The following is a 22,453-nucleotide window of genomic DNA, read 5'->3' on the forward strand; positions in this document are numbered from 1 at the left end:
AGGGTGTCCAAGCTCTAATGTGATCGTGAAGTGATGCCTGTGGAGAGACATGTCAACCTGAGAGCCACAGGCTGAGGAGGACACCCACACTAAGTGGGGGACAGGAGAGGGAATGAGACTAGCCTACCATGGAGAGCGACAGAGTTTTGATTGATGAGAGGATCCACACATGGGAGGGGTCCACACAGGTTGCAGACCCAGCAGAGTGAGGATTATAAACAAGTTATTGACAGGGAGGCAGAGCTCAGGCAGACAAACAGCCATGCGCAGTGGCCTGATGTGTGCTGGCAGCCAAGCAGCATGAGGACGCATAGGTGAAGGGGTGCCTGCCATGTTGGGTAGCATGTGTATATGGGAGCCACCTCATCGTACAACGTGCTCTCGTTCCAAGGGAATAAGGAAGGCATCCAAGTGTAGGACAGTATGGTGGCAGAAATGGGATTTAATTAAAAACACATTGAAGCTAATAGTCTCAAAATTTTCATTATCTGAGAAATTACAAATACGAAAAGGGAGCTAGACTGGATTAGATCTATCCATTTCAGTGTGAAATTATGATTCTGTAAATAGAGATGAGGAAATAGAAATGTGTGTATATCTCCATGAAAAATAGATATGTACAAAAAGTTGTTTTCACACTTTTCTCAACAAAATCTTTAATGTATTAAATTTTAGTCTTTTTTCATCCAAACACTTAAGACTATAAAATTTCTAAGTACTACTTTAGCAGTACCCTACATGGTATGTATACACACACAAAATAATATAATCTAGTTTCTATCAAGATTTCTTGGATTCTGAATTAGAATTTTTTTCTTTTTTTTTTTTTTTTTTGGTAATTTCTATGTATGTGGGAGTCTGAGTTAGTGAGGACTATGGCTATGCTATTATTAATAAGGATCAAAACTAAAGAGGCTCTGAAAGGGGTACAGTGTAGTTCCCTCCGAGGTGGGTGGGCAGACAATACTGAGAGCCTGCTCCACTCTATCAATTTTCTATTTTGCTGCCTCTTCAGCACCTAGGATGCTGCCCCTCCCTTTCCCTGGAGCTGATGCTCCATAGGCTATCTGTATCCTGGGTGGGGGGTCAAGAGCAAAAACAAATTAAGAAACATTTCTTCTTTTCAACGTTTCACCAGGAAGTTGCACCAAGTACTTGAACTCCAAAATGTCTTCCCCAGACCTAGTTGCAAGGCTGACAGAACCATTATGTTTCCACTCAAGTTCTAGTCCTAAAAGGAAGAAAGGGCAATAGCTACTGGAGGACAATAAGCATCATTTATGCCATGGGAGCTTTTTGTTATCTTTATGTTAGACATTTTAACTCAATTATGCTGTGGTAAGAAAATGTGGTAGGCATAATCCGAGTCTTTTGAAACGTATTCATGGCAAATGGTCTCCTAAATGGTCAATTGATGTCAGTGTTTCCTGTGTGCTTGAAAAGAATGTGTATTCTCCACTTGTTTTATACAGAGTTCTATAGGTATCTACTAGATCAATACTGCTAATTGTGTTCAAATTTTTTATATTCTGATGTGTTGTCTGCTTAAACAATTACAGAGACAGTGTGCATTAACCTCCCACTATGAGAGTGAAATTATTTCTTTGTGCTCTTGTCCATGTTTGCTTTCCTTGTTTTTGAAGTTACTCGGTGTATATACACAAGTTAGAGCTTCCCAGGGTTCTTAACATGAAATGTGGTCCTCCATCAACAATTTTAAAGACTGAATTTTGTGATACATGCAGAGTCTACACCAGCTTTCTTTTCATTAATGTATCTTTCTGTACCAACTTTTCTGTATGCTGACGTTTTAATTGTGCCTTCTGTAATCAAAAGAGCTATATTTTGTGTTTAATCCAGACTGCTAATTAAAACTTTAAATGAGTTACTCTATTTACTTCTGAGGGAATTACTAATACATGCACTCGTTTCTGAATACCTTATATGGTGCTCGTTATTTGCTTTTGCTATATATTTTTTTCACCTTTCTTTCTGTCTTTTGGTTTGAGTTCTGCTCTTCCTTGTTTCAATCATTTCTACTCTTTTAGAGGCACCCTAATTCAGTGACCATACATGCCTTTTAAGAATTTAGAAACGTATATTTTTGTCCCTTCTCCTATATTAATTGACCACCTTTAACAGTTTTAATGCTGGAATCTTTCCCAAATGCTACTTCTGCTCATATTTGAGTCTTAAATTTTCAAATCACAAATTAGACATTTTATTGTGTTTATTAATTTTCTACCCATTCTCTTTTTTGCACTTCTAATTCTAATATACACCCTAGCATCATTTATTTGCTCATTTCTAGAATCACTGTATTTCTTCGAGTACATTTTAGATGATTAAAATTTGGCATGAATTTTTAATTTTATTTGCCCAAAAACAAAGTGACACTTACTGGGTATACATTTTCCCCACTCAGGCCTTCAAAAATGTTTTGTGGCATGCTGAGATTTGTACTGCTATTGAAGAGTCTGCACCCACTCTAACTTCCCTTTTGAAGTTTCTTTTCCTTTGGTTGCTCTGCTGTTTTGCAAATCATTTATCTTGCAGTAATTTTAGAAAATTCTCAATCCTTAACTTTAACATTTTCTGTCCCTTTCCTCTCTTCAATCTCTCCAAAGTAGAAAACTACTAGAAGAAAACAAAAAATGCTTCAGGACATTGGAATGGGCAGGGATTTTTTTTTTTTTTAATTAGGATGCCAAAAGCACAGGAAACATAAGCAAAAATAGACAAATGAGATTACATCCCACTACAAGGTGTCAGCACAGCAAAGCCAACAGAGTACACAGAACCTACCAGATAGGAAAATTATTTGCCAACTGTTATGGTTTGGATGTGAGGCGTCCCCCAAACCTCCTATGTGAGAAAATCCAAGAAGGTGTAAAGGAGAATGATTGGGTTACAAGAGCCTTAACCCAATCAGTGAAGTAATCCTCAGATGGGGATTAACGGAGTAGTAACTAAGGGTGGGTAGACTGTAGGTGGAGGAGATTGGTCACTAGACACATGCCTTTGGGGTACACATTATATCCGGTGAGTGGAGTCTCTCCCTCTGCTTCCAAATCATCACACTTTTCCACCATGATGTTCAGCTTACCTCAAGCCCTGAGGAATAGAGCCAGATATCTTTGGACTGAGACCTCTGAAACCATGAACCCTCAAATAAACTTTTCCTCCTCTACAATCGTTCTGGTTAGGACTTTTAGTCACAGCAGCGAAAAAACTGACTAAAACACTAACTATCCATCTTACAGAGGACTAATTTCCAGAACATGTAAGGAACACAAAAAGTTACAAATCATCCAATTAACACATGGAGAAATGATCTGAATACAATTCTCACCAGAATTTCCTCACTTCTTTCTATTTTTAAACCATTTTTGTTCATTTTCTTTTGTTGTACCTCAATTTCTACTCAAACCACCCAATTTGTATTTCTATTATTAAATTTTTATCTTTAAGGCCTATATAACTATTTTATCACAATTCATCTTTTTTTTAGTCTTATTTAATCATATCTTAAGCTTACCTCTTCTCATTTCTTTATACACAGTCAACATTCAAAATGTGCATGAATTCTGTGTGCATGTATCAATAAGCATCATATGTACATAAGTATTCTCACATCTGCAAACTACAGTTTCCATTCATGGGTTGTTATTCCACCTGATAATTCAGGAATTTATTTTCTATAATAGAATCCATTAGACCCATCATACTTCTGCTGGAAACAGTGCATGATCTTCTCTTCACCGATTCTGTTTATGAATCCTGTCCTGAGCTACTCCTCTATGATGCTGAAACCTGGCCTACCCAGCACCACATACAAGTCCAGGTTATAGATACTAATGTTTGGAAAGAATTTGAGGCCCAGATGAAGTGTTCCTGGATCCCAAAACAAAAGTTGCCAGTATCTGAAATGTCATTTATTTTTTATTCATATTCCCATATCTGTAGGCCCTTCTCCAGTATTTCTTCTGCCTTCGCCCCACAAACTCTTCAGTGGACAACAATCCTTTCATTTCTCCTGATACCAAAGGATCTGACAATATTATCTAGCTAGGTAGCTTTGGAAAACACAAGTCTGGCCTGTGAGCTGTTCCAGCACCTGGGCTGACTAAGTCAGTCTGTCTCCACTCTCCCCCACACAGATGTTGAGAACGAGCTTGCAGACACGAAGTTCTCATGAGAGGTTCTCCCTTTCACCTCAATCCTGTGCCACGATGGCAAACAGGTAGAGAACTACTTGAGGTCTAGTTTTAAAATACATTCCTCAAGAAATATTTTTTTGTAGCTTTCCTTAGGCATTTGAGACAATAACCAACTTGTTTCAAGATAATTCTCCAAGAATATTCCCACATTTATGCACATTCTGAGCTGATATATGACTTATTAAAGAAAAAAGAGTGAACATGCCTTGGGACTTACAGATAGTACATTTCTCCAACAAGAGTTAGATATTTATACCCATAGCCATTAGCTCACATTTCAAAGTATTCTCTCTCCCTCCCTCTGCCTCCCGTAGGGTAGGATGGGCCTATACAACAGCCATTCTATAGCTCTGATTCTCATTCTGTGGGCTCCTTTTCTCTGACACAACTGTACTTCGAGGGAACACTGAGTTACCACCACCTTGCAACTGAGGAGATTGTGGTTTGGGGAACCAGTGCTGAAGGTTGTTAACCTATAGTCTGTTCTTTAACCAAGAATCCTCCTGTTACCTGTTAGATTTATGTCTAGAAACTTGTGGCAAGCTAACATGATTAGAAGTCTCCCATCTAAAGAGCCCAGGACCTGATGGTTTTACTGCTACATTCTACAAAACATTTCAAAAGAAACCAATTCCAATTCTTCTACACTATTCCAAAAGAATTGAAATGAAGTAACCGTCAAACTTTTCATAAGGCCAGAATTACCCTGCTACCAAAACCAGACATACATACAACAAAAAGGAAACTGGAGACCTATGATATCCCTAATAAACATAGATTTTTCTCAATAATAAATGGAATTTGACAGTATATGAAAAAGATCATATACTATGATCAAGAGGGATTCATCTCAGGGATGCAAAAATGGTTCAATATATGCAAAAATCAATTATAATACAACAGCAACAGAATGAAAAATTGTATTACCATTTCAATAAAGAAAAAAAATCACTAAAATACAACATTTCTTCATGATCAAAACTCAAAACATAGTAGGTATAGAATGAACACCTCAAAATACTCAAGGTTATGGTATATGAAAAACCTATAATCAATATCAAACTAAGTGGGGAAAAAGTGAAAGTATTTCCTCTAAAACAGAAACAAACCAAGAATATCCATTTTCATCACTTATTTAATATATTACTGGAAGTTTTAACAAGAGTGATTAGGCAAGAAAAAGAAAGGGCATCCAAATGGGGAAGAAAAGAGTTACAGTATCCACATTTGCATGATATTTTACTCATAGAAAAATCTAAATACTCCATCAAAAAGCTGTTATAACAAATTCAAAGTTGAAAGTTATGAAAATGAATATATAAAAAAAGAATTTTATACACTAATGAACTTGCTCAAAGATTAAGTAATAAAGCAATCTCATTCACAATAGCTACAAAAAATTTGCATATTGGGAATAAACCAAGGAAGTAAAAGATCTCTATAAGGAAAATTCTCAAACACTGATGAAAGTTACAGGGGACAGAAGAATTGGATAAGAATTACTATTGTTAAAATGACTATACTCCCCAAAGCAATCTATAGATTCAATATAATTCCTTTTAAAATACCAAGAATTCCTTCACAGAAATAGAAAATCCTAAAATTATATGGAACCACCAATGACCCAGAAAAGTCAGAGTAATCCTGAACAAAATAACAAAAAATAAAGTTGGAAGCATCACAATACTTGACTTCAAACTTATTATAAAGTTATAGTGACCAAAAAACTCATGGTACAAGCATGAAAACAGACACATAGACCATGGAAAGAGAACAGCAAACCCAGAAATTAATCCCCTTCATCTAACCAACTAATTTTTGACAAAGCCACCAGGAACCCACTGTGAAGAAGACAGGCCCTTCAATTAATTGTGCTGATCTGGATATATATATATATATATATATATATATATATATATGCAAAAGAATGAAACTAGTATGCTTCCTCTTACTGTACACAAAAATCAACTCATAATGGAATGAAAGACCCACTTGTTAAAGCTGAAATTACAGATTACAGAAAACAAAGGAAAACCTTCAAGGCACTGGTACAGGCAAAGATTTTTCTTTGGACCCCAAAGGAACAGACAACTAAAGTAAAAATACACAAAGGAGATTATGCTGAACTAAAAAGCTTCTGTCCAACAAAGGAAATAATCAAAAAAATTTTAAGAGAATCTATAAAAATGGAAAATATGTGTGAATTATTCATCCAAAAAGGAATTAATATTCAGACTATGTGAGGAATTAAAAAACTGATCAAAAACAATAACCAAAAAAACTCCGATTTTAAAAAAATGCACTAAAGAACTAAATACATTGGTTTTATTATATGTTAGAACATCTAGAATTTGCAGTGTAGACAGGGTGAAGAAGAAGTCTACTGAAGACATAGCTGAAGGTCATACCAGAGACAATACTTTAAAAGGATGGGGAATCATCATCCAGGAATTATACTTCCTAGATCAAAGACCTTTGTATAGTTCTGTATCTCCCCAATTTTAGTAGTATTGATCAGCATTTATACTATCCAGTTTTTTCATTTAAAAACAGAACCATATATGCACACTCTGTTCTACTTTATTTCCCTGACTTCTGAGCTTTCCTGAGATGCATTATATTTCGTCAATGACTCACTAAAAATTCAGATCTGGTTTTTAAGTCTCCTAAAAAGCAGGAAACGTGTAAGCAGAAGAAGATGGAAGAGCCTATTCCCTTAGGCCTTAGATGCAGGCAGATGTCAGCCCTCTGCCAAAGAATCTAGAAAAATCCTTCATGCACTTTGGTCTCTATACTCTGAAATGTCTGATGCTGGAAAGACTTGTCTCATCTGTCATCATCCTTGGCCTCTTAAAAATCAAGGAAGTAAATAGTAACTTTAATAAGAATAGCTTTATTAAATTACTACTATGAAGAATGACAAACCATAATTCCTGATGGTATTTTCTCCTTTTATGGTTGAACGTAATTAGAAGTCATTATCTATGAATATTTAAGTGATTCTCTCTATCCAGAGTCTAATTGGTTGACCTGGGTTTTTTGACATATAGCCTCCTTGACGAAATTAAAAAGTTATTAGAACCAGGGAAACCAAGGGACTCCAGAGTTCTCAACAATGGCTTTGCAACTCCAAATGCATGGCTCATCATCAGAAAAAAAAAAAAAAAAAAACTCTGCACATGGACTTTTAGAGCCATCTGGTTTAAGAGAGATCCAAAGGTCGCTGTTCAAAGAGGAGTTCTGAGCCAAATGAGGGTCACCCCAAACTAGGTACCCTCAACTTTGCTCCTTCTCAAGCCTAAGATCAAAAGACTTTACAGAAACCCTCCCCAATCATTTATTCTAAGGTACAACTCCCTACCTCTAACTATCTTATTTTAGGACATACAATATAGAATTATCCTCTTTTAGATCCCTCCGAGGATCTTCTAAATTACCCACTTTTGAATTATCTTGTTTACCTCTGTACATCATTGTTTCCTACTTGAACATATATACAAGGGTGAATTCAGTTCCTAAATCAAAGCACATTGCACAGGCTTTAAAAATATTTATTGGCGGGCAAGGTACAACACATCTGTAATCCCAGGGATATGAGGTAGAAGGATTGTAAGTTCCAAACCATCCTCAGTAACTTAACAAGGTCCCTAGCAACTTAGCAAGACTGTCTCAAACCACAACATAAAAAGGGCTAGGAATGTGGCTCAGTGGTTAAGCAACACTGCATTCAATCCCTGGTACAAAATTTTTTTACTAAGATTAAGTTCTCTCTCTCATGATTTCTACCACTTGGCCCTAAAAACCTCAATATTTATGAAATACAGTTAAATAAAACCTGTATCATTACATTTTCTCAGATTTGTCAAGAATCATATCTCTATTTCAAACACCCTTTTAGATTTGACCACACCCTCTTAGCAAGAGTCCCTGCTCACAGGGCTTCTCTCTTCCTTACTTTCGCCATCTTGAAATCTGTTCTGTCATTTGATTCAATTATATCCCAAAGTACTTCCTTTAGATAGAATTCGTGGTACATGATAAATCCTTATATATCCAAAAATGTTATATATTTTTCCTAATGAATGAACTTTAAGATTCATGCACATAAGATTCTTGGGCTACAGGACTCACTTTTCCAGTGACTTTTTCCAGTGGACTAGACCCACAATAGAAAGGTCCAAGAAACCAGTGTATAGATGTTTCTTCACTGTCTTCCAACTTTTCACATTATGGATAAAGCAAAACCCAATGTTTGATTATATTTACTTCTGTTATGTAATGTTTCTGTAAAGATTATACTCCTTTTCTCTTCGGCTTTGGAAGGTAGGAATTTCACTTAGAATAGCCATACTGACTCTTGGCGAGTATAAAGTGACAGATGAGGTGGAAGTGGACATACTGATATGCAGTGCTCTAGCTACAGGGTCCACCATCTACCACCATCAGACCAGGTCTAGCAGGGGGAGCTGGCACATGGGAGAGCAGACTTTGCATAAGCTATCCTATTTTAATACACCTAGTTCTGAGAGTGGGAATCAGCAATGTCTTCAGGAAGTTGATATCAGGACCTGAAATTTGCCAAAGTACATAATAATGCACAATGCAAGCAACAATTTAACTGTAATTCAACTCGTTGTTCTGAATTAGCTGCACCAGCTCCAGGCAAAAAACATTTGTTCAGTGAGCAGAGCAGTTCAAGGATAGATAAATAAAATTTAAACTATACTGAGGATGGGATATAAAAAGTAGTGAGAACATTACACTCAAATTATTGAAAGTCTTTTCCTGACTACTGCCTTCAGTTTTGATTACCTCAACTCATAAAGGACCTAACAAAATATTTTCCAAGCAGAGAGTAAAATATATTTGAGTACAGTAGTGTTCAGCATTACATAATACTAGAAATGGTGTTAAGAAAAGCCTTCTAAAGAGACAAAGTGGATTCATAGTAAATAATTTGTAGTTTAAGAAAAATACAGAAAACTAGTTTTCTAGATAATAAGGATTATAAGTGGAATTAAATCATATAACAGTACCTTTAAAAATCAGGTTTTATATAAATTATCCATTATGTACTATAGAAGATTAAAAGTCAATAATTGTATAGTGTTTTTAAGAGTTAAATATAGTTGCTACAGCAACAATTTTTCAAAAGGGTTTATCTATGTATAATAAACGGATAATGTAGTCACTTTTCTGATGTTCATGGTAAAAATAGACAAAAACCCCCAATTTGTATTTCTACCCCAAATTTCTTTGGCACATGTATATTTTAACTACGGCATTTCTTCTAATTCAAATTACCTCACTCTCCAGATAATATTCTATTTCACAAGAAAAAAAAGTGTATTCATTAACATTGTTCCCATGTCCCCAGCTTGTCACTAAACTCATTCTGTAATCTAACAACACCAAACATTTATTTGGCTTTTGCCACTTATATTAAAAATGGGAACATTCCGACTCCACTCAAGTATTAATAGGTTTCATCCTCTATTTCTCAAGCATTTTAATAGCTTGTCGTGACATTCTTAGAGAAAATGCACTTTAAAAAAATGTATTATCGGTGACTCAACCACAATGCCTCTCTATTAAAGCCATTACCAAACCAATACTATTATGGAAAAAAAAAAGAATGTTTAAATGCAGTTCTTAGCAGTACTACAACTGAGTTTTAAAGGATGTTGAATATGAAAAGATAAAGTTCTCCTTATTAATTCAGATGAGTCAAACTGGAATGAAAAAATTACCTAGATGATTTATTGGCTGCCCCTCCTCCTGCTTCATTTCCTTGTATCATTTCCAGGGTTTTTCCCTGATAGAACTAGAGAAGCCCCGAGTGAATTAGCTAAGAACGTACACATAGTCAAAGAGGAAGAAAAGTTCTGGGATAGGTACAGTTACATGTGAAATCCATGTCTCTACTCCAGATTTTGCCTTTAGAAGATACAAAGAAGAAAACCACTAAAATCTTTAAGAACAACCCACCAGATAATTGGGATACAACATATAAACAGGGTCAGTTTCCAGAGCCACATACTGAAGTGCAAAAACTTGGCTGCCAAATTCTTCCCTCCCAGGAAATACTTTATGAATTGCAGATAATGAATTGCTTAGAAAAAGAGTCTCTAACAAGCCCATGATAGAAGTCATTAGTGTTTAACTTCTCCCTCTTCCCAGATAAGAGGCTGACTGAGAAATCCTGGCTTGAGAACTCCCAAGCTCCAGAGAACCAATAAGGAAGATTTCAAATAATGAGGCCTGTGTACCCTGCCTAGAGGAGGAGGAATAATTCTGAAAAATGGTTGTGAAAGACTCCCCAGACTTCCATTTCCACCATTATGACAGACCCCACACCCCAAAGACCCCCTCCAGATTGCAACAGCTAAAATGCTGGATAAAATATTTGAAACACCTTTGGTAAAAAGGTTTGCCAAGCTGGCAGAGAAATCATCTGTAGATGCCAAAAATTAAGAGTAAATGTGAGGTAGGTGAATGCCACAGGGACTCTACTACAAAGGGTTCTGCAGAGTGCCAGACCTCTAACTTCCCTCCTGATGACCTCTCAGAGTCCCCGAGAGCAGATTCAAACTTGAGGCTCACTGTGGTGGGCAGTTTCACAGAGGAGTATCAAGTTTCCAGGAAAAGTTGGAATTCCAAAGGTCATTTGTCCCCTCTGAAAAGTCACCAAAAACTATGAAAAGGAATGTATTCCTCTTGCCAGTATAACCATATACTTAACTGCTTATAACAGAAATTCATTCTCCTATAGTTCAGAAGCCAGACATGTAAAGTCAAGATCTTGGCAAGGCTGAATTCCACCTGGAAGCTCTAGGGGACAATTTGTGTCCTTGCTTGTTATGGACTGAAATGTGTCCCCCCACAGAATGGTGACTGTATTTAGAGATAACATCTTTAGTCTGCAAGTAGGTTAAGTGAAGTCGTAATGGTGAGTCTTTCCTTACCTGCTAGGGCATATGGCTTTACAAGAGGAGGAAGGGACAAAGGAAAGAACCATGTGTAAGGAAGCACCATCTGAGGACTTATCCAGGAAGGTGGCCATGTGCAAGCCAGGAAGAGGACCTCTACCTGAAATGGACCATGCTGGCACCTCAATCTTGGGACTTCTAGTCTTCAAAACTGTAAGGAAACAAATTTCTTTGATTAAACCTGGTGGAATTTTATTATGGCAGCCCAAGTAATCTAAGACATTGCTTTTCTCAACTTCTAAAGACCTATTGTATTTCTTAACTTGGGGACCATCCCTCTTTTATAAGTTCTCGTGATTTTCCTGGGCCCATCCAGATAACCTCGGATAAGATCAAGACCTTAACGAGATCACATCTGCAACATTCCTTTGCCAAACATGGCAACATTAATATGTTCTGGGGACTAGGATGTGGACATTTGGGGCTTGGGGGTTTTATTTAGCTTACCACAAAGTATCAAAGAAGAAATTAGCTGGTTGTGACAAAAACTATGTAAGATGGTGGAAATTAAAATCATTAATCACACACACATGAAAAAAACCTTAGCTCTCTGGTTGAGCTACCAAGACTGCCATATTGCATTAACAAAACTCAGTTGGTATAGTACAGGCACTGAACAATCAGAATGGATCTGTCAACGAATAAATCTACACTACTCATAATTGTGTGGAATTATACCATCAGCCCTGCTTCTACCCATATGCTCTTAAGTCACATCTAAAACACACAGACACATAAATGTTAGTAATAAAAAAAGTGGAAGAAGATATAGCATAGAAGAAAATTGGTAAGTGTTGAGACCAAAAAAAAAAAAAAAAATCATTCCCATAGCTATAGAGTCACTGTGTAATCAAAGTTACAGGATTGAGATTTTTGATGTTTGCATTTCAGTTCTTGCTCTTTGCTGCAGCAAAGTCATTCATCCTAGACAGGTCCTACTGCTGTTGGTAGTTTAGCCAAAAACATATGGGGGCTTAGGAGAAAAATAAAATGATTTGTTGATACACCCATGGGTATTGTCACTTATTATCCTTGTTAGTCTATTTTGTTTATAAGAGGAATTCAGAAAATTTTTAAAATTAAGCTGCCATCATGTTCATGTTACATTCATCTTTAAATTCCTTGTTACCTACTTCACTGTCAGGTCAACTTTTCCCATAGCTGCAGCATTTCATTTGCCCCTCACCGGGTTTCTGCCTTTCTGTGGTATCCTGCCAAGTTTCGTGAGTTATTACTTTGATCAGAATGTGTTCCTAGTGGTAGGATTTGGGGCAGACAGTCTGAAAGTTATTGGTCCTATTGAATCAGGTATCTTTGCTCCACAATTCATATGTCTGCCAAATGAAGAACAACACATTGTATCCTGCTCTAAATAATTAGCTAAAGATAAATTGAAATCTAAGAACTGAAAAGCAAAGAACAATTTACCCTGCTTACAGTTTCAATAAAGAGGAAAAATGTTTGTGTAGATGCCAGAAATAATGCTGTAAGTTTTATTGTAATGCAAGCAGCCAAGCCTGGGTAGTTAACATAATAAAGGAAAAAGAATAAATCCCTGTCCTGTTATTATCTTTCAGATCCTAGAGATCTGCAAACCTTGTATGGGGGAAGAACATCAGTCAAATGACTTCTCTGAGGAAACACTAATGTTCAAGCAATGTTGGGAAGCTCTAGAATCATCTTATTCCTGTTTTCTATATCAATCATATATTACATGCCAAACAAAAACTCAATTCATTTCTCACGTGTAGCAAAGTCCAATTTTCTAACTTTTTGAATGATCATGCTGAATGAAACAACTATTCTAAAGCTTCTTTTGGAAACAACCCTTGTTTCACTTTTAGAGGATGAGTATTAGGAAAAAAACAAGAAAGGTACAAATTCATCTGTAACGACAGCAGATTAGTGGAATGGGGGCAGAGAGGCAATGAGGAGCAGCAGAGGGGGAACAGGAACTAGATTTTGGCAATGGTTTCACTAGTACTCCTATGTCCAAACTTCCAATGTTATACGTGGCTTTTGTACAGTTTATTGCATGTCAATTATACCACCATAAAGCCGCTTTAAAAAAATAATAGAATTGAAAAAATGCTTTTTATTTCCTAGTGAAATAATACCAAACAATAACCATTAATGGAAGACTTCAGTACCTTCAGTACCTGAAACTACTCAACTTCAGCATCACAAAAACTGGGACAATCAAACACTGTGGCCTCTTTAGGAAACACCTAGAATCATCTGACTATTCTTGAGAAAATAAAAAAAAAAAAAAAAAGAATCTAAATATAATCAAGCCTCTACACTAGAGCTCTTTCATTTGTGAAATAGAAAAACAAGTTAAATGCCAGAAGGACAGAGACAAATCCAGAATGTGGCACATTCTACACAATGTGACCCAGTTTCTGCACAGATCAAAGACATGAAAAGAAGAGGCCGTAAGAGTCTGCTCTAGATTCAACACAAATGCTAAGGAACTTTAAGTACAACCAGTGGAATTTCTGTGAAGCTAATAAGTTTTGGTAAGGCCCTGCTTGCCCAGTCTTCAGGACAGCTGAAACTATTGCTCATTCTGTTAAGTGTGCTATATATAATGTTGTGATAATAAACTGTCCTCATTGAGATGCATTTAGAAAGACAGAAATAACATGATATCTGGGATTTCCCTTAACATTCTTCCAAAGTGTATTTAAAAAAAAAAAAAAAAAGGAAAATCAAAACAAATTGATAAATGAATGTGGCAGTATTAATGATCTTGATTGATCAACTAAGGTTGCCTGATGGATCTGAATTCTTAATATTACTTTTGTGCATGTTTGCAATGCCAGTTGTATTGAAATTGATTTCTTCATGAAACTGAGAATTCACCATTATGTAAATAATTCACCATTATGTGAACTGAATAATTCACCATTATTCAGTTTCTGAAAGCTTACAGAAATATATAATCATATAGCCAACTAAATTACTGTGTTGAAATTTTGACCAACTTACTATATAAGAATACTTATATTGTCATTACCATATCCAATTGGTATGCCTATCTCAACACATTTATAGTGTGAGCACAGAATGTGGATTTTTTAGAAGCTCAATAATCGCTGTCCATAATGAGCAAAAAGCATAGTACCTCAAAAAAACAAAAAAAACTTCAGGGGCGGTAGCTCAGAGGTAGAGCTACTTGCCTAGCATGTATGAGGTACTGGTTTGATACTTAGCACCACATAAAAATAAACAAAAATCAAGGCATGTTGTCCACCTACAACTACAAAAAAGTTCATTTTTTTTAAATAAACTTCAACAGGACACTAGCATGCTAAGTGAAGTAAATTGGGGAGGGAGGAGAGAAGAATAGAAGTTCACTGGATTAGACAAAGGGGAACAAAGGAAGTGGGAATAGGAATAGAAAGACAGTAGAATGAATCAGACATAACCTTCCTATGTTCATATGTGAATACACAACCAGTTTAACTCCACATCATGTACAACCACAAAAATGGGAAGTTATATTCCACTTATGTTTGGTATATCAAAATATATTCAACTGTCATGTATAACTAATTTTTTTTAATTTAATAAATTGGTAATGATAAAAAAAGGAACTTCCTATTTGTCAATAGTAACATCTGCTCCCAGTTTCCAAGTTCCTACTAGATGCCACACACTGTTCTAGGCCCATTACAAGTATTATTTCCAATTCATTCTACAATCTTAAAAATTGCTATTATCACCATGCTACAGCAGTGAAAAGTGAGGCTCAGGAAAAAACAACTTGCTCAAGGGCACGGTTTTCAGGTGTCTCTGGTACAAAGACCAGAATGTTCCAGAGTAAGGATTCTGACAAACTTTAATGTGCACATGTTGACTATGCAGATTATGATTCTTTCCAAATAACCATGATCAAAATGCAGACACCACTGTAAAACCTTCAATTCATTTCAATACATTTTAAAATTTGTCCACAGTATTCCTGTACAGCAGCAAAAAAGTCTGGAAAGGACATGTAGTATTTGTGAGGTGTCTTTTTAGCCTGTCCTTCCAGGATTCAAACTCCAACCTAGGACCTTTGGCAAGTCAACTCATCTCGGTCTCCATTTGACAGTACTGTCAAGTAAACATTAACAAATGTTTATTGCAAGGATGAAATAAAATGAAATAGAAGCTTGTAATATCCAGGACATAGCTCGAATTCTAAATATTAGAATTTAAATCCAAATTTATGATTTGTACATGAAAGAACAATTCCAATGCGGACCCTTATCACTGTTAACCAAAGCTAACATATATTGCACAATATATTGATTGCTTTTGGCCTGAGGCATGGTGGCCCTAAACGTCTCCATATAAAATTCTGTTTTAACCTAAGCATCTGGGTTGGACTGCTACTCTCAAGAGTTGCTGACTATGGACAGAAACATACCTTCCACAAATGTCACTTAGGCAGGTGTGTTAGGAAGTACTGTGACATATGCCTTGTTGGGAATTACCTTGTGCCCTAACCCACCAGCAAAGACTTGGCTAAGTCAAACTTCTACACATTGGTTACATCCAACGAGAGACAACATAGTCTAAGAAACTAAAATCTGATACCATTTGGAGGAAGACTTAAAAAATTAACTACTATTAAATATGCTACCACCTTGGTAGGGTTGAGTTCTGGTATCTCAAGCACTCTAAATGTTTTCCAGTTAACATTCACTCTTGAGGACAGAGCGATACACCATTTCGATTGTTAGATCCAGAAAGAAAATTAAGATGTATCTTCATAGAAAAAATATCTGAGCTGTATTTAGTAGTAACCTACTATGATGCTCAATTTGGTCAAAGAGTTCAAAGTAAATCACTTTAAAATAAATCTAGGACAGTTACTTCTCTCATCTCTAAAGTAGTACTCATGTTCAAAAGATACTAAATTTTCTACTTTTAATTAATTGCCATTTTGAAGTCAACCTCTAAACAGCATAAAAGGGATCAACTCACAGGAAACCAAGTGTGACAAAAATCAAGACTTTTGAAACACAAAATGCCACCTTTTGCACTTTTGAAATTCCCAGTCCTTGCCGTCCTTTGTGGAATGGCTGACAGATCAAAGACAATTACAAATTCCCCTTCCACTCTTCATAAAGCTTCTCCATTTTCACAACTCTAGTAAGCTGGCCACCAGAGGTTTAGTATAGGAAAATTAAGACCTGCTATATGCACCGAGTAGATCTTAGGAGTTCTTTAAAGGGTACTCGAGAGACTTGGATATATTATATAGCTCCAACAGCTGCCAATATTTATATCTGAAGTCATTACTCACCAGGGATTGAGACAACTCAAGAAGATGGGAAAACTTCCTGAATTTCAGACAATATGGAATAAAAAGTGTTTATGGCATATAGACTAATACCCCAGAGAGAGTTGAAGTTCCTGTGGACTTTCACAGACTGAGAAAATAAGAGCCAATCACATGTAGGACTCAAGTTCTGCACAGTAGCAAGCAATATCAAGACAAGACTACAGTGCCAGAACCATTAAGTATATCTGGGGCAAATTTTTTGCAAACCATATTTGATGAAGAAAGGGAACTTGAAAAAACTGTCATGATTTATTCATTCCCTGAAATACTGGCTGTCAACATCTATGTATGTAAAATTCACAGTGGATTCATATTACAGAATTTGAATCTTGGAAGCCAGCCTAACAGATCCTGCTTTAGCAGACCTTGAAAAGGACCCTGGGAATCTGAATTTTTAATAGGTATTTCAAGTAATTATAATGAACATGATCTGAGAATTCTATTTTCAAAACAGGAGAAAAAGAAAGAAACACAAACAATTCTCTGTGAAACTAAAATACAGATAAAACTCTGAATTTCAAGTATACATGGAAGAGTTACCAAAACCAATAGTGATTAAGCAATAGGTTTGAAGAAGTGGGATGAGGAGCAAGGGCAGAACTCAGAATTAGCTGTCATAGTCCAGAGCTTGAAACTGGAGGACAGACACTGAGGTACAAAAATCTGAAGTCCCTTTTTGCAAAGGAGGATCAGGTTATACAGGTAAGTACTGGGAGTTTAGCTGACTAGATGTGGCTCTGAGAAGCAGAGATGGTAGATGGTACATAAGCCCCTTTTCTAATAAGTAGTGACTGCTGTGGGGGAAAAACTTTCAGTCGCAGTCGAAAGTTCACCAACTGAGAAACTTTTTCAGAGAAATCAAAAAGAAAGCAAATAGGGGTTATTAAAAAGTATCACAAGAGTGCACAACCATAGAAATGAAAAGTTGTATCCCATTTGTATACAATGAATCATAATGCAGTCTGTAAAAACAAAAAAAAATTTTTTTAAGTATCACAAGAATAAACAAGACAAAGAAAAACCTTTCACCCAAAACCTTTGGCCATGAAGGCAAACAAAAATTATCATCTAAACTAATACCATGAAGTTTTAAACAGAGGAAGGCAATTACCTCTATTAAGTAATATCACACTGCAGATCAAAGAGCTCACTGTAAAGATGAAGGAAAACTTAGGAAGAGATGAAACATGACCAACAGAAGCAGAGAATGGGGGCATTAGTAATAGTGGGAAATGAAAATTAAGGATTTGCAGTGAGATTTGACAGAGTTTAAAGTACAGAAAGGGAAACACAGTAGGAAAGACAAAGAAAAATTAAATGAATGTAAATTTTTTTAAAAAATTAGAAAGTGATAATTACTGAGAAAAGGTGTATGCATAACTTGCTATCCAAAAGGTGAAAATAAAATAGGGCAGAACACTGATTTAGAGAAAAGGAAATAACAATCCTGAAATTAAAAGAAAAAAAAAAAAAAACTTGAAGCTATACATAAAAGGGACATCATGTCCTAAGAAAAATTAGAATTGTAAAGAACAATAATACTCTAGCAAGGTTTGTGTATTTCAAAGATAAGAATTACTTGAGCAGTCATGCAAAAAGTGGTCAAGTTAGGAATGAGGATAATTAAAATCAGTCTCCCCAGGATAATCAACTGTAGAAGACAAAATTCTTACCAATTCTTGGCGCATCAAAAGCATCAATCCAGAATTTTGGGTAAATTTGCCAATTTTACTTAAATGATCCATTTTTTATTTATTTTATTTATTTATTTTTTGGGGGGGGCGCCGGGGATCGAACCCAGGGCCTTGTGCTTAGGAGGCAAGCACTCTACCGACTGAGTTATCTCCCCAGCCCCAAAAGATCCATTTTATAGATTATTTCAATAGGTGTTTTTGTGTTCTTAATGATCATCTTCAAAATAGCACTAGCTTCTCAAAACCTGGATCAGTTTCCAGCAACACAAACTACCCTCAATCTCCCATTCCCAAACCTGTTGCATATGCCCGCTACCAGCAGAAGGGCTGTCTTCTGACTTCCAACCATCTTGTGAGAGCCCTGCTGGTAAAGGAGCCTGGCAAACAGTCCACCGGGGCCCCCGCAGAAAGGAGCAAAAGTGGTACAGACTCACCTGAGATGAGCACAGAATTAGTCAGCTCCCCATGACACAGCACAGACCCCATGAGACTTTCTTCTTCTTACTGCTTCCTTATCATTAGCCAAAGTAGCATTATCAGGTCAAGATAAATTTAAAAGGTTACATCTCAAAATTATATGCCTTTGATATCTAACTCATAAATCCATGTGTAAGATTCATTAGAAGTACCAGCAATAGCAATAAAATTGTTAATTGTTCTAAAACTTGCAGCATGTGACCATTACAGTGAACAAGTGGAATACAGAAGGGTGCTATCAAAGACCAACTATATCCACCTCCAACTACACCTGAAAACTCACCATGGCCCTCCTGTCTCCCTGAACCAGAGCAAAACCACATGCAAAAACCAAAACTACTCTGGTTAATCCTGACTAACAAAAAGTTACATTTGAACCAGAAAACGTTCTCAGTTCAGAATTCACATTACCCAGTCTCACAGAGTCAAAACTGAAAACTTCATTGAAAGGTAAGCTTCTTTCTAAACCTGCTTAGTTCTGACTAGTTTGAGAAAACCATGGCAAAGGGAGCAGCAACATCTGTCTTTTGCAAAGCTTGGGCTTATTCCTCTCCTCAGAACTAGTGGTGTTCTCCAGGGTTATCACTGGAGCAGAAGGACTCAGTCCCACAAGAGTGTTCCTTCATTTTATATGCCAATTTCAAGTAGACGGTCCCAAGTTACCCCCACTTTTATCTGACTTGCTTATAAATCAGGGCTTCCCACAGCCCCCTCCTCAAGTTTGATAATTTGCTGTTATAGTTCACAAAACTCACGGGACATAATGGGGGGTGGGAGGGGTTAGTATTAGGGTTAGAGTTAGGGTTAGGGAGGGGGGCAAGAATGGAGGAAGGAAGGACTATATAGAGGGAAAAGAGGGGTGGGAGGGGTGGGGGGGAAATAACAGAATGAATCAAACAGTATTACCCTATGTAAATTTATGATTACACAAATGGTATGCCTTTACGCCATGTACAAACAGAGAAACAACATGTATCCCATTTGTTTACAATAAAATAAATAAAATAAACCTCCTTCTTGTTTGCTATTTCCTCAAAAAAAAAAAAACTCATGGGACATTTTACTATTATGGTTTTGAAGATATTACCAAAAAATTACATATAAAGAACCAGATAATGAGGAACATAGAGCAAGGTCCAGAAGGACCTCAAATCCAGGAGCTCTTCCTGCCCCTCACAAAGTTTGGGGCATCCACCACGTACATAGCTGAGTCTATCAGGAAGCTTGCCTCAATTCTTAGCATTTTTACAAAGTTTCCACAGGTGGGGCAATTTAAATCATGCTGTATTATAACAACTATGCTCTATCCTAAGCTTTCCAGGGAACTTAGCCACCCGTCATTTCACTAACTTACAAAAAGGTACTATTTTCCCACTGGAAATTCCAAGGGTCTTAGAAGCTCTTGCACCAGCACCCAGGGCTAAGACCAAATACTCTAACAAAAGTTGCTATCACCCCTATTACTCAAAAAAATTACAAAGGTGTTAGAAGCTGTTTCAGGAACTAGGGGACAGAGACCTAATATATATTTATTTTTAATCACACTGGCATAGCTACCTCTGGGCTTAAATGGGGTTTAGCTGACATTCTCCCATGGAGCACAGCACAACTTATTTGGAGACTTTCTCTCATTACTAGCATCTCACCTGCTTTTCCATTATGTAAGTATTGCCCCTCTGGTGTTTGTGATGTCACCTTGCCCTCTTAGACAGCATCCATTTTAAAAATGACCCTAGGCCAGTAACTTTGCCATGACAGAATGGTGCTATGTAGACCTGTTTACTATATAAATACCTTTATATTCTAAAACAGAATGTCAGATTTTGTTGAGACAGGTTTGCTGAAGGTTTACTTTTAAGATTCCCAGATATGCTCTAAGGCATTTAGTTAGGTGGAAATGAGGCAAGATGCTAATGAAGGTTGTCCACTGGTCACCAGGGGCAGGAGGCAGTAGGGTCTTTGGGGCAGAAGCTGAGGAATGGAGGAGGCCTCCCTTACCAATGTAGAACTTCAAGGGAGGCCTTCAGGACCCTGGACAGAATTTATACATGTGCTCCACAGACAGACACCAGCTTCCAAAAGGCCCTTGGGAGACAGCAAATTATCCAGAAAAGCAGTGTCAGGATCCAGTTATGCAAGATGCTCCTGTCCCCCAATTTTCCCTCTCCATACCCAATCCACATACACTACTTTCATATACACAAGAGAAATCAGCAGTGAGGGGAGCAAGTTATGTTCCTAACCAGGCAATTCCCACCTCCCAACTCCCACACACTAAGGTTGGAAGAGAGAGGACAAAGCAGCTTCCTCTGCAGTCTTGCACCCCAAGCGCATGAGGACAGCGATGTAGGTGATATACATCCAACACCCATGACAGCATATGCCAGGCACTGCACTGGGTATTAAATAATTTTATCCTCACAACACCACAATGAGGTATTGTACTACTAGTCGTGTTCTTACGTAAAGGACAAGAAACTGAACACAGAGTTCATGCCCTTAGCAGAGAAAACAATTGGCCTTTGGTTTTTTGGGCTTGGCTTATTTCACTTAGCATGATATTTTCCAAATTCATCCATTTACCTGCAAATGCCGTAATTTTATTCTTCTTTATGGCTGAGTCATATATAATGAGGGGGGTGATGGGAGGAAGAGAAGAATGAAGGAACTTTGGAAGGTGTAGAGGAAAATGGGGTGGAAGGGGGTGGAAGACAAAGATAGTAGAATGAAACAGACAGTATTACCCTCGGTATATGTAAGATTGCATGAATGGTGTGAATCTACATTGTGTACAACCATAGAAATGAAAAGTTGTACCCCATTTGTGTACAATGAAGCAACATGCAGTCCGTAAAAATAAAAAAGATTTTAATAAATAAAAAGACAGTTCAGGTCACTTGCCCAAGTTTACCCATCTAGTGACCAAAAAACAAAAAAGAAAACAAAACAAAAAAACCCCCACATTTTCTAGCTCTGGCTCAGGAGTCCTTGTTCTTAAACACTATCCTATATGTTAAAGGAAAAATCAAGTTCTAAACAAGCAGGATTAGACTTTTATTAACTTAAAAAAATGCATGGGAAACAAGCAGACTTGCCCAAGATGTCCCTGAATAGACAGAAGAATAGATAGACAACTAAGGGTTGTGAATGAAAAGGAATAAAATAACTTTGTACTGAATAGACTGTCAGCCTAAACAGTAATGGGGCAAAATGGGGATCACCAACCCCTACTTTATTCTTCCTGCCCAAAAACTTGCAGTCTAATTGTTTTAGTCAGCTTTTGTATGGCTGTGATGAAAAGACTTGACAAGAACAATAGAGGAGGAAAAGTCTATTTGGGGCTCAATGTTTCAGAGGTCTCAGTTCATAGATGGGAGACTCCATCGCTCTGGGCCTTAGGTGAGGCAGACATCACGATGGAAAGGGGTGGCAGTGGAAAGCAGCTCGGCACATGGCAACAGAGAAACAGAGCTCTACTTACCAGGGACAAATAAACCCAAAGACACACCCCCAGTGACCTGCCTTCTCCAGTCACACCCTATCTGCCCATAGTTACTGCCCAGTTGATCCTTATCAGTGGATTAGTGCACTGATTAGATTTAGGCTCTCATAACCCCATCATTTCACCTCTAAAAATTTTTTTGCATTGTCTCACATGAGTTTTTGGAGGATAATTTGTATCCAAACCATAACAACAATTTGAGTCATCAACCACAGTCCTAACCTTGCCAGCCT

General features: G+C 37.1%; 1 non-coding gene and 1 pseudogene across 1 annotated transcript; both read right to left on the reverse strand.

Annotated features, from left to right (window-relative positions):
* Window positions 1-3,691: 3,691 nt before the first annotated feature.
* Window positions 3,692-4,279, reverse strand: LOC124961433 (60S ribosomal protein L11-like; annotated as a pseudogene).
* Window positions 4,280-18,320: 14,041 nt separating this feature from the next.
* Trnar-ccu (transfer RNA arginine (anticodon CCU)) lies at window positions 18,321-18,396 on the reverse strand. Its single transcript has one exon. It is a non-coding gene; the product is annotated as a tRNA-Arg (tRNA).
* Between the last annotated feature and the right edge of the window lie 4,057 nt (window positions 18,397-22,453).

Source organism: Sciurus carolinensis, chromosome 12 (genome assembly GCF_902686445.1).
Source record: "Sciurus carolinensis chromosome 12, mSciCar1.2, whole genome shotgun sequence".
Lineage (NCBI taxonomy): Eukaryota > Metazoa > Chordata > Mammalia > Rodentia > Sciuridae > Sciurus > Sciurus carolinensis.